This window comes from Poecilia mexicana, unplaced genomic scaffold, assembly GCF_051168715.1.
Source record: "Poecilia mexicana isolate PSO_F unplaced genomic scaffold, ASM5116871v1 scaffold_2, whole genome shotgun sequence".
In the NCBI taxonomy this organism is placed as follows: Eukaryota; Metazoa; Chordata; class Actinopteri; order Cyprinodontiformes; family Poeciliidae; genus Poecilia; species Poecilia mexicana.
The window spans coordinates 7,970,344-7,981,189 of record NW_028263371.1 but is presented as its reverse complement, the minus strand read 5'-3'; positions in this window follow the sequence as shown (position 1 = coordinate 7,981,189).

Here is a 10,846-nt window from a genome sequence, read left to right as displayed (position 1 = left end):
AGTATTGTATTTATTGCTTAAAAGTGAACACAATTACACTGTCAATTACATTGACAGTGTAATTGGGATGTAATTTTAATCATTTGGATTTGATTTTGAAATCACCAGACTAAAAACCATTTATATGTGAATGGTTCTTGGGACTCGACATGCACATTTGGAGAAGGTCGACCATAACTCTCCATGTGTGTCAGCAGATTTCCCAGCAGCTCGTTTCCAGAACGCACCGATGTTCAGCAGCAAAAACGTCGGGGAAAGTTTGAAGTCGCACTGGGATCATTTAAAGATGGACGCACACATGTTTCAATCTCCTTGTCTATTCTTTTGCTCGACTCATTCTTCCCAAGAGACAGCTTCGCAAAAGGAAAGCCAAACCATGCCACCCAGGGTAGTTCCCCAACCTCCGACCCCTCGTGTCACCCGTCCGTCTCCGTCAGACCATGTGAACTGTCTCGCCACAGGAGGGAGTTACAGCTCAGCTTATTTTCAATGCAGCGTTTTATTGCCCATGCCTTCAAACTCAAACATGGTGAGTTCTCAACAGTCTGTGAACTGGCTGCCAAAAAAAAAAAAAGAGCTCCTATGTGATTTGTGTTATTTACTTTTGAGAATTGAGAATTTTTCTCATGGCTGATGGTTTGGGGACAAAAATGTCTTTTAATTTAAAGCCAGCTTTGGTTGCCATGAAAGGTTGTGTGCCTGTGTGTTGGTTGCTGCAAAGTGAAAAATCCATATCAGATATTTAGTTTAAATGATCTAGAGCTGCATAGGATGCCTGGAATATTATACTTCAAGAATGACATGAAATTATAAGCTTTTTGTTAGCATAGTCAAATTATCACCAGTCTGATAAACTGATGTGAACATCCTTTAATCCCCTCAGTCTTAAATGTACTTATTTACAGTTAGCTTTGCACGGAAAGGTGTGCTGTTTGCATGGCACAGTACATGAGATGACACATTTTGACACATGACATATTGTCTATATTTCCCACTCTCAAATTAATTGATTGTGGGTTTTCTTTTCAGTTATGGCAGTGAAGCTGTATCTGCAACCTTGGTAAGTCAAAATGAGGTAAAGTAAGATTATTATAATTGCACTAAACTGCACTTTATGAAATTGAAATCAATTGAATTTTATACAATTCGACTTGAAAAGAGCTGAAAGTGGATATCTAGGTTATATGATTTTCAAGATACTCCATAGATCATTTAGTTGTTTCAAGATAAAGTTTATTTTATTTTCTGTTGATTTATTTATTTTTTTGACCATATATATATATATATATATATATATATATATATATATATATATATATATATATATATTTATTTATCTTTGCTGACTTGAAGTAATGTCAACATCCTGACTTGAATCTGACAGAGAATTCATAGAGGAAACTAAAGATTAGGGTGATGGAAAGAGACCTTCCAGCCGCAAAGACTAAGAGTTTATAACCAAAGATAAATCGTTATAATACCTGGAAACATGCAAGAAACTGGTCAGCAATTATAAGAGATTGATTGCTGTAATGCTGATGAATTACTAAAAGTGTAATTAAAAGCTAATTAAAGTTCAAATTTGATACTTGTTTATATTGTGTTATTGTCTTTGAAGAGCTGCCTGCCTCAGTTCCCATCAAATGCAAACTTACTGGTCGAATGAGAATAAAAGCACATCTGAAAATGTCAGGGGGTTTGAATAATTTTGAGGTCAAACACGAGTGGAGCCCAAGTCACCTGCATTTGATTTTGCTGTGATTCAGTGTGTGTGCACAGAGAGCTGCGCACGTCTTCATGCGGTAATGAATGTAAAAAGCCGACATTACACCAGCGTCCTGTCAGTGTCGGGATCAAATTGCAGGATTCAGATTTCTAAAGGGAATTTGGAGAAATATTAAACCAATTTAAAAAAAAAAAAACAAGAAACGACTACAGCATAGGAAAAAAATTACAATTTGAGGTCGCAAGAAATGAAAACCGAAGCTTGTGAAGTATCAAAATGTCAAATCGCCAAAGATTTTTGGCCTTTAATATTTGTGGACAGCCCACCTAAGTATATCGTCAATCCAGCTGCATGTAATTCAGACGTGGGTCATGACTTCTAGATTGTGTTACTCTTTGCTCGGTTTGAACTGAAAGAGCCATTGTGTTTCCATTTCATTTGGCATTTATCACATGTAGCTAAAACACAAGGAAAGCCGTTAAAGTTATTATGTGATGGCAACGGATTTCTGCCATGCCGGACCTTTTCCCAGATATTTTATGTGAAATGTTTTCCCCCCGCATTACTGGTGAGGAAACGCCATCGTTGCAGAAATATCTGGGTGGTGTTTGGGATTAAGTTGCAGGATCTGAAGCCTTTATTTCTTGGCTTTTGTGACTGGCAGCCACAAACCGGAAAGTCATAAAGAAAATTTAAAAAGAAAATAAACAAAAGCTCTCCACCTTATTTAGTTTGTTTTCCATCCAGTGTTGAAAGTGACAGGAAAATATTACAAGTGTGTATAAAAGCTATATTGGCTGGTTTAAACTTTTGTAAAAAAAAAAAAAAAAAGGTGACCAGGGCCAGTAAAATCTATAAAAGTGGTCTCAATATGGAGATACATTTTTACTGAATTGGCTCTTTGCTTTATGTGTCACCAAGGCCGATTGTGACAACATTACAAAACAAGGGATTTCAAGCCCTGACAACCGTCCCTTTGATGCCTTTGCCTTATCGCACACCGAGCAGCTGCTTTCACAACAAACACGCCGTCCACAGACCAGCTGGGCTGTAATAGATGGGAATTAGGAGCACTGTAGATGATGAAACTGGGAAGTGTTATGGTTTCCATTCACATTCTCAGGCAGCCAAGGGGATTTGAACTGATGACATCACAGTTAACAAGCCTGTGTCTCTAAATGTCATGCTGCTGCTGCTGCCCAGTTTAAATCAGCTGACAAAAGAACTATGACAACAGCTGCATAATTGCGGCCCAGGTTGACTGAATGTTGACGGTATCGCTGAGATCTTGGCAAACCCACTTTGTGACCTCGCTTCCACTTCCCAGTTTCTGGGATGCCATTAAAAAAAAAAAAAAAAAAATACTCCTACTCCTTGAACTTTTCCCACATTTTGCTGCATTACAGTCACAACCATCAATGAACTTTATTGGATTTGGTGTGACAGGCCGAACAAAGTAGTGCGTGATTGTGAAGTGGAACGAGAATGTCACTTAGTTGTTTTTTTCTTTTTTTGAGTTGGTACTTTTTTGAACGACCTGCTGCTGCTGCTTATGTCTCTGCAAACTCCACATAACCCTGAATAATTTTACCCATTCTTTTTTGGGACATAGCTCAAGCTCAGTTGGATTGGATGGAGAGGATCAGTGAACTTCAGGTTTTAAAAAAAGGTTTTTGCATATTTGTCAAAACTGTCACCTTGTCGCAATCAAGCTCCTCCACCTCCCTCCAGTGCCACTATTGCCGTTTGGAGAAATGCACCGCTCTTGACGAAAACACCCAATCAGCGCCAGGAGGAAGGTCTTACTGCTGTCAATCAATATGCGCTGCTCAATGTGCCAATTGTGGAGAAACAACCATTCCATTTACCTTCCGCCATGCGTGGCCATGCTAACTAGCCTTAGCATTCTTGCCAGGCTCTGCTGATGAGAAGCTGTAGCACAGCAGGTAGAAAAATGGAGAGAGTGAGCAGCGCGTGCACATGAATGATTGATAGCGCTAAGACCCTGTGTGTTTCTGTGGTTCACATTAGGAGTAATGGGAGAAGCCAGAAGAAATAGACTTTTTTTTTTTTTTTTTTTTTACAAATTATCTGTCTCATATTAAACTGTCAAATATTTGAAAAACTTATTTCTTTTCAAGAAAGGTCACTTACCCCAGCTTTAAGTCTTGCCATAAATTCACATCTAAACTTTGACTAGGTCTTTTTAACACATGGTCATGTTTGGATCTAAACTGATCCGTTGTTGCTCTGGCTGGACGGTGAATCTCTGCCCTAATCTCAGGTTTTGCTGCTTCCATCAGGTTTTCTTCCAGGACTGACCTGAATTCATCTCTGTCCATCTTTCCATCAACTCTGATCATCTTCTCTGTTCCAGCTCAAGTGAAGCATCCCACAGCATCATTCTGCCACCACCAGCTCTCACAGGGGAGACGGTGTGTTTATTATGATGATCAATATAAATCAGCACTTTGGCTGTTTTGGCCAAAAGTTTCCCTTTTGGTCTCATCTGACCAAAAACACTTTTTCTTCATACTTGCTATGTTACCTACTGTTGGGGTGAATACATTCTTATGCTTAATAATACGTGTAAAATCTCATTTAATTACTTTGAAGTTTGTGCTTGTTTGGTAAGAAAATGCCTTTACGAGGTACACAGCATGAAAGCGTTCAGCGCTGCATCTTGTGCCGAGAGTCAGGCACGTGTACCCCATTAATTTGACGTGATTAAATGACTGGCATTTGTCGGCTGCCCGGCACCGGTCACCACCGGGGATTTGGGTTACATGAGCTTACATCTGGTCACTTCCTGCGGCGTCCACACTGCGTATTTAACATCACACCTGCAAAATGAGGTCTTCAGAGGCTTATGAAACACATATGAAGAGTTCACTTTGGCCTCCCCTCCCCCGACAGAGCAAGTTCAGAACGGCTATGAGAAAAATCTAACCTCTCCTGGGTCGGTCCAGGAAGTCCAGTCCAATATAGCCTGATGTCTCACTCCAATCACCGATCTGAAAACAAAACGGTCGCTGGCTTGTTTGTAAATCCGCCCAGGGTCACAACTGAGGAGGTCGTGTGAGTAATCAGGCTTGTCATTAACCTGCTCAGATTGCTGGTTTTATCGGGACTGACACAGTTGGAAACATTAACCTTCGTTTACCTTGGCTTCAAGCCACATCTATTCACTGCTAAACGTCTTAGGATTGTTTAGAGTAGAGCTAAATAGAGCACTAAGTATTTACTTTTGAACACCATGGAAATATCAACAGGCTTTTCAAATTGCAATTCAGAGAAAAGAAGAGCAGTCGTTGGGGATTCGATTAATTGTTGGCGCGGACAGCGTTTTAGCTGCTCGTCAGCAACAAATGATGAAGAACTTCCTAAAGGACCAGAGGGGGTAAACCAAGAAAAAAAAAAAGAAGAAAAAAGCTGTTTTCTCTGTGACCTAAAAGTCTTTCGGATGTGTGAGAAAATTCAACAGATGACGCCGCGGATGGAAAATTTAACGATACACGGAGAATAATGGTAAACAGAGAGAGGAAGATGAGGAAAAGCAGAACCTCGGTAGCGACTTGTGATGTGGGTTCGGGACACGCTGGCAGATTCGTCCGAACTCTGCTTTCTGTCGGCCGTTGGGCTTCAAAGAAAACTTTCTCTGGATTTACTGCCGAACGAATTACACAAATTGTTTTCAACCAGACAGACCAACATTCAACTTATATTTAAAAAGTTTGAGTGAGTGTTTGTAGTGGAATAATTGGAACAACGAGACATTCCCACTAAGGATAATGTGTTTATTGTTCCTTGCAACATCTTCCAGGGGTTTTCTATAATTTTCATGAACTGAAGAGACAGGGGAAGCTACAGACTGATATAAAAAAAAATCAGCTTCTGTGGGCAAATGAATCAGTCAGTAAACTGATTTTGCTGCAACACCTAATCCATTTCTGCAGCTGTGATTAACAATCAACTGCTTCTATAAACACTGAAAAAGGAAAACTGCTGTCGACAGATGAACTAGAGCTGTACTGAATGAAGGGTTCATCGGTCGGAGTTAAACGTTTCCCCTAAAAATGACCAGTTTCTGAACTGAAACTGAGTCAAACAGCAGATAAAACCAAACTAACCTGGGAAAAAAAAGGCATTTGAAAGACTTTCTGAAACCCAAATAATGACTGATGAAAATCCTTTGGAAAGTATGGCTCTTTAGAAGCAATATACGAGTAAATGCACCAAGTCAAGATCAGAGTAGTAAAATATTAAACCAAACATAAAAAATATGTTTTCATTGCCACCTGACAGTTTATATCATCTTTTAGATTACATCTCAAATGCTCAGTTTGTAACGATTTTGTTTCAATATCAACTTCTTGCATGTCTCGCCTGTCTCACAAAAGGAAGTGGCGGAGAAGTGGGCTCTCCTCTGAGTAGGTGGTGCTGGTCTGCCGAATGCCTGCAGACGTCTGTGATAACCAGGCAACAGAGACAGAGGCTGCCCGGTCCTGCATCACAGTGGAATGACTCCTTGCAAACATTTTTTGTTCAGGATGTCTTCCAAAATAGATCATGGATGAAAAAAAGCATTTACTTTTTCTTTTCACAGCTCGTATTTGCAAACAAGCGATGATATCCGTCTTTCTGGTCTCTTTTCTTCTGCTGTTCTGCTTTGTCCCCCGGAGTCAGACATAAAGGATGTATGCAAATGGAAACTACCATCAACATGTTTGTCAATGTATTTATCGTTTTTTTTTTTCTAACATTAGGTTGCGGAAACACTGAAAGCCTCTGTTGTGATCGATTTAGCAACATTCCTAAGGGAGCAGGAGCTAATTTCTGTCAATTTGATGCTGAATTATTGAGGGCTGTGTGGAGTTTGTGTGACATTAGAAATTGTGAATTGCCTCATCCTTCTTATGCTTTTCCCCTATTCAGCCACTTTCAGTTAAATGGAGCCTCTGTTTCTGTGTGGTTTTCTAAAGTCCATTAGAGGTTTTGGGTATCAATTGTTTTTATGTATGAAGAGAAGAAATCAGTTAAGAACCTTGGTAAAAATTTCTATTTAATAATCCAATTAATGGAATTGATTGCCTGTTAAAATAATATGGTTCCTTACGTAAATGTGCATTTCATAAACATTTATGCAGATTTAAGAACCAGAATGAAAACACTTCACACTGCAGCACTTGACTGCAAAACAATATTCTATATGAAAACCTTTTCTGTTGCCCCTTACCAAAATTACTACAGAATTATACATCATTTTTACAAAGAAATGTAAATATTTTTGACTGAATTTCTTGTCACTACAAGATTATTTTATTTAGTTCAGATTCCATCGATAGAACTAATTATGCAAGAAAGTTTAAAAAGAAAAAAATATTGTCATTGAGGTGTGTTGGTTGGTGGTGAGGAGAGACGCAGGTAGACCCAGGATGTAGATGAAAATGATGAGTTTAATGATGAAGTTGCTCAAATAGTCCAGATCTGGCAGCACGGCAGAGAACAAAGCACACGGCTAATTACTGGTAGCAACTGACACGAAGACTGAACTAGGAGCTAAGCTAACCAGGACTGCACAGTTCGACTGGAGAGCTAAGACGACTACTGACATACATTAGACATACGTCAGACAAGGACCCGACAAGAGACAAAGACAACAGGTGGGTTTAAATACACAGGGAGGGTAATCAAGGGAACGAGACACACCTGGGAACAATCAATGGGGAAGCCGCAGAGACAGAGACTCACAGGGAACAGGGTAACAATAAACACAGAAACAACTCAAAAAATAAACACAGAAAACTACGGATCATGACAAATATGTTGTCTTTCCTTATGTGACAAATTTCTCAAGATCCTGCAGGTCACCTGGACACAAACGCTATAAAAATAAAGTCTGAAGTCTGAGCAAAATGAGGTTTTATCTATTAAACTGACTGAGGAGAATGAAGATGCTAAGCTAAATACCGGCGAAGGGTATTAATGTTTTCTTTCTTTTCAACAGGCTGACTTTAGATTTTTTTCTAAGCTATTTAAGAGTAAGTATTAGTGATCCACTGATTGAAAATTTGAGCAAATATTGATATCTGATATGAATTCTGATACAGTGGCAGTACTTATCAATATTTAGCGATATTACATGTATTTCCCTACACTTCTGACACTGTTTGAAAGCGACCGCACCGCCTACATTGTTTCCCTGCTTCAGTTTAACACCCATAATCCTCTGCTGTATCACTATCACTCATGGCCGACCCTCGTCTCTCTCCCTCCTGAAACACAAGCAGAAACGACGTCAAGATGAACCAATCCCAAACCGATCCTGATATGTTAAAAAATGACCAATATCAATACTGATATATCGTGCATCTCTAGTATTTATTTATATAGTTGTTTATTTCCAGAGATTTTTTTTAATCTATCTGTAGTTTGTTCTTTCTAACCACACAGAGAAGGCACACTTTAAATATGTGAAGATAAAGTTAGTTTTTTGTTTTTTAAAAGAAAACAGGGTATGATCAAAGTGTTTCAGGAATGGGGCAAAAAATCAAAATATGATTGCAGACCTCCTCAGTGACCGTCAGCTTAATAACATGGGAAAATAAGATGGATGTGCGCACCTTCGCATGCCTTCACTGTAGAATTTGTATTTGTAGACGGTTAATTGCTCGGCTATGTTTACGCAGGTTTGTTCTGTTAGGAATCAAAAACACACATACTTTCATTTCCCGTGGCTGTCCACTAAGACAAAAGACAGACACACATCAACACACCCACACACCTCCGTGTGGACCAGCAGCCAGCATGTTTCCCATTAAGCAGGCCGGGTATTAGGTTGTTCAAAGATGAGAGCCTTAAATCACAGGATTACAAACAACCTCAAGGATCAAATCAGCTGGGCAATTTGCTGTCCTGCGTGGTTATGTTCTCTGTCTGAGGCGAGTTTAGCCGAAGGCTGCCGTTTCCTCTGCCTCTCTTATTTTCAGGATGTGTTTATTGAACGACATGTTTACAACTTGGCCAAAAGATGAATATAAAACTCTGTATTAGCATGTAAAAATGATGTTTGGAAAGGTTAATGCTTAAAAACGTATTCATTTCAGTTTCAAGCTTGAAACTAAAACAAAGGTGGTTTAGTAAAAATGATAAATAATTCTGCAGTAACTTTTTTTTAGCAACAGAAAATGTTTTCACATCAAATATTTTTGTTTTACAATATAGCAAAAATAACAAATGGGTCATGTATTTCAAGTAGGACATAGTTCTAACTTTTTAAAAACATTTGTTGTTTATCGGTGATGTTGAAATTTGGTCCCCGATTGGACCGGACTGTCAGGTGGGATGACACCCAAAGTCTCTGAAGGACGAATCAAGGCAAGAAATAAAATAGCCATTCTTCTGGAAACAAACAGGAGTACACCTGATTTGGAAAACGAAGCCATAATAAGTATTACAACAAACAAAAAAAGATCTGGCAAATGACAACCTGCGGCTGTAACCTAACAAGTTCATGTTGAGAGCAGGCAGAAGACGAAATGAAACCAGAGAACAGACAGAAGGGGGGAAAAGAAATCAAGAAGAAAGCACAGATGGTCCATGTGAAATCCCACACATTTCCACAAAATATAAAATATTGTAGAGAAGAGGAAGAAACATCAGCCGAAGCGTAGAAAATCTCCTGGCACGAAACTCCACTCCGTACATCATCCAGCAGAATACAATAAGACGATTGTTGTGTTTAGATGTAATTTATTACATGGCATGTAATAAATTACGAGCAGTAATGAAAACTTCTGCTGGAGAAAAACTTTGAATGATATTGCTTTTATTTTATTTTTTTATTTCCGTCTGCATCGCAGAAAATCACAGACTTGGGGGATGCCATTCGATCATATTTAGGAGGGGGGGAAATGTAACCTGAAGGAATAAAAACCCACGGGGAACATCTATCTTACTGTAACACTGTAATAACTCTGAATCCAGGCAGCTTTCTGCTTGGAATAAAACCACAAACACAGAGTCAGGGGAAGAAAAAAAAAAACAGCACATGTCCCATACAGCTTTCTTATATTTTTGGCTTTTCTCACCTGCAGGTGTAAATGAGTTGGGCGCGCTGCGGCTAGCAGCAGCTTATTTGGATTTAAAGTGACAAGAGGCCCTAAAACGACTCATTCAGAAAAGAGCTCAACATAGTCAGAACAGAGGACAAGAAAATCTCCTTATACAAGAATGATTTTGTGCAAATGATCTAATGAACATGTCTTGTGCAGTCCACAGATCCACCCCAACTTATCCTTCAAAACGTGAACCAAAATGGTTCCCATTAGCTTGTTTGAAGCAAATTAGCTGGACGTGGGATGAAAGCTACATCACACAGGGCTGAAGGAGAGAGAGAAAGAGAGAGAGAGAGACAGAGAGAGACCAAATTAACATCTTAAAAGGAAACACAAGTGAAACCAAAGAAATGACGCAAAAAAACCCAGAGTGGTTTCCTGGAGTACAGCTGTGACGTATAATAAATGTGTCGCTGTTGCAGATTCCTCTCCAGTTTTCTGTGAGGTCCGCTTTCCACTGCACCATTTGACATTTCCTTTGCTGCTTCGTCTGTTGGTATGTCTCCTCATCAACCTTTGCCTTATTGTTTTTGGTTGGACAGCGTACATCTCATTCAGACTCTAATAAGCCCTCTGGAAATATTTTTACATGTCCCAACTGGCCCCTAATACTTAATTTAGCTTTATTGAAACATATTTCATTTTCCTACCCTAGGCCTTATTGTGTTTGGTTTGACTTTCTTTCTTTATTTTTTTATAGGTTATAAAAACGCTTCAGATTCCTTAGCTTAGAGTGATGTATCCCTGAAACTACATTTTAATAAACACTTCGTACACTCGCCGGCCACCTCTGGGGCTCAGCTGAGTAAGCACGGCGCAGAAATCCTATAATTGTTTCTGAACCCCAAAGGTCCAAAACATGCAACTCTGACCCCGTAAGGCACTTACTTGGTCCACGTCCAAATCGTGTCTCTGGTTCCTCGTACGCATCCGCACGCAGGTCAGAGGGAGAGGTGCCGTGAAATGAATCCGCTCCATTTGGTTCCCCGTTATTGGAAGTGAC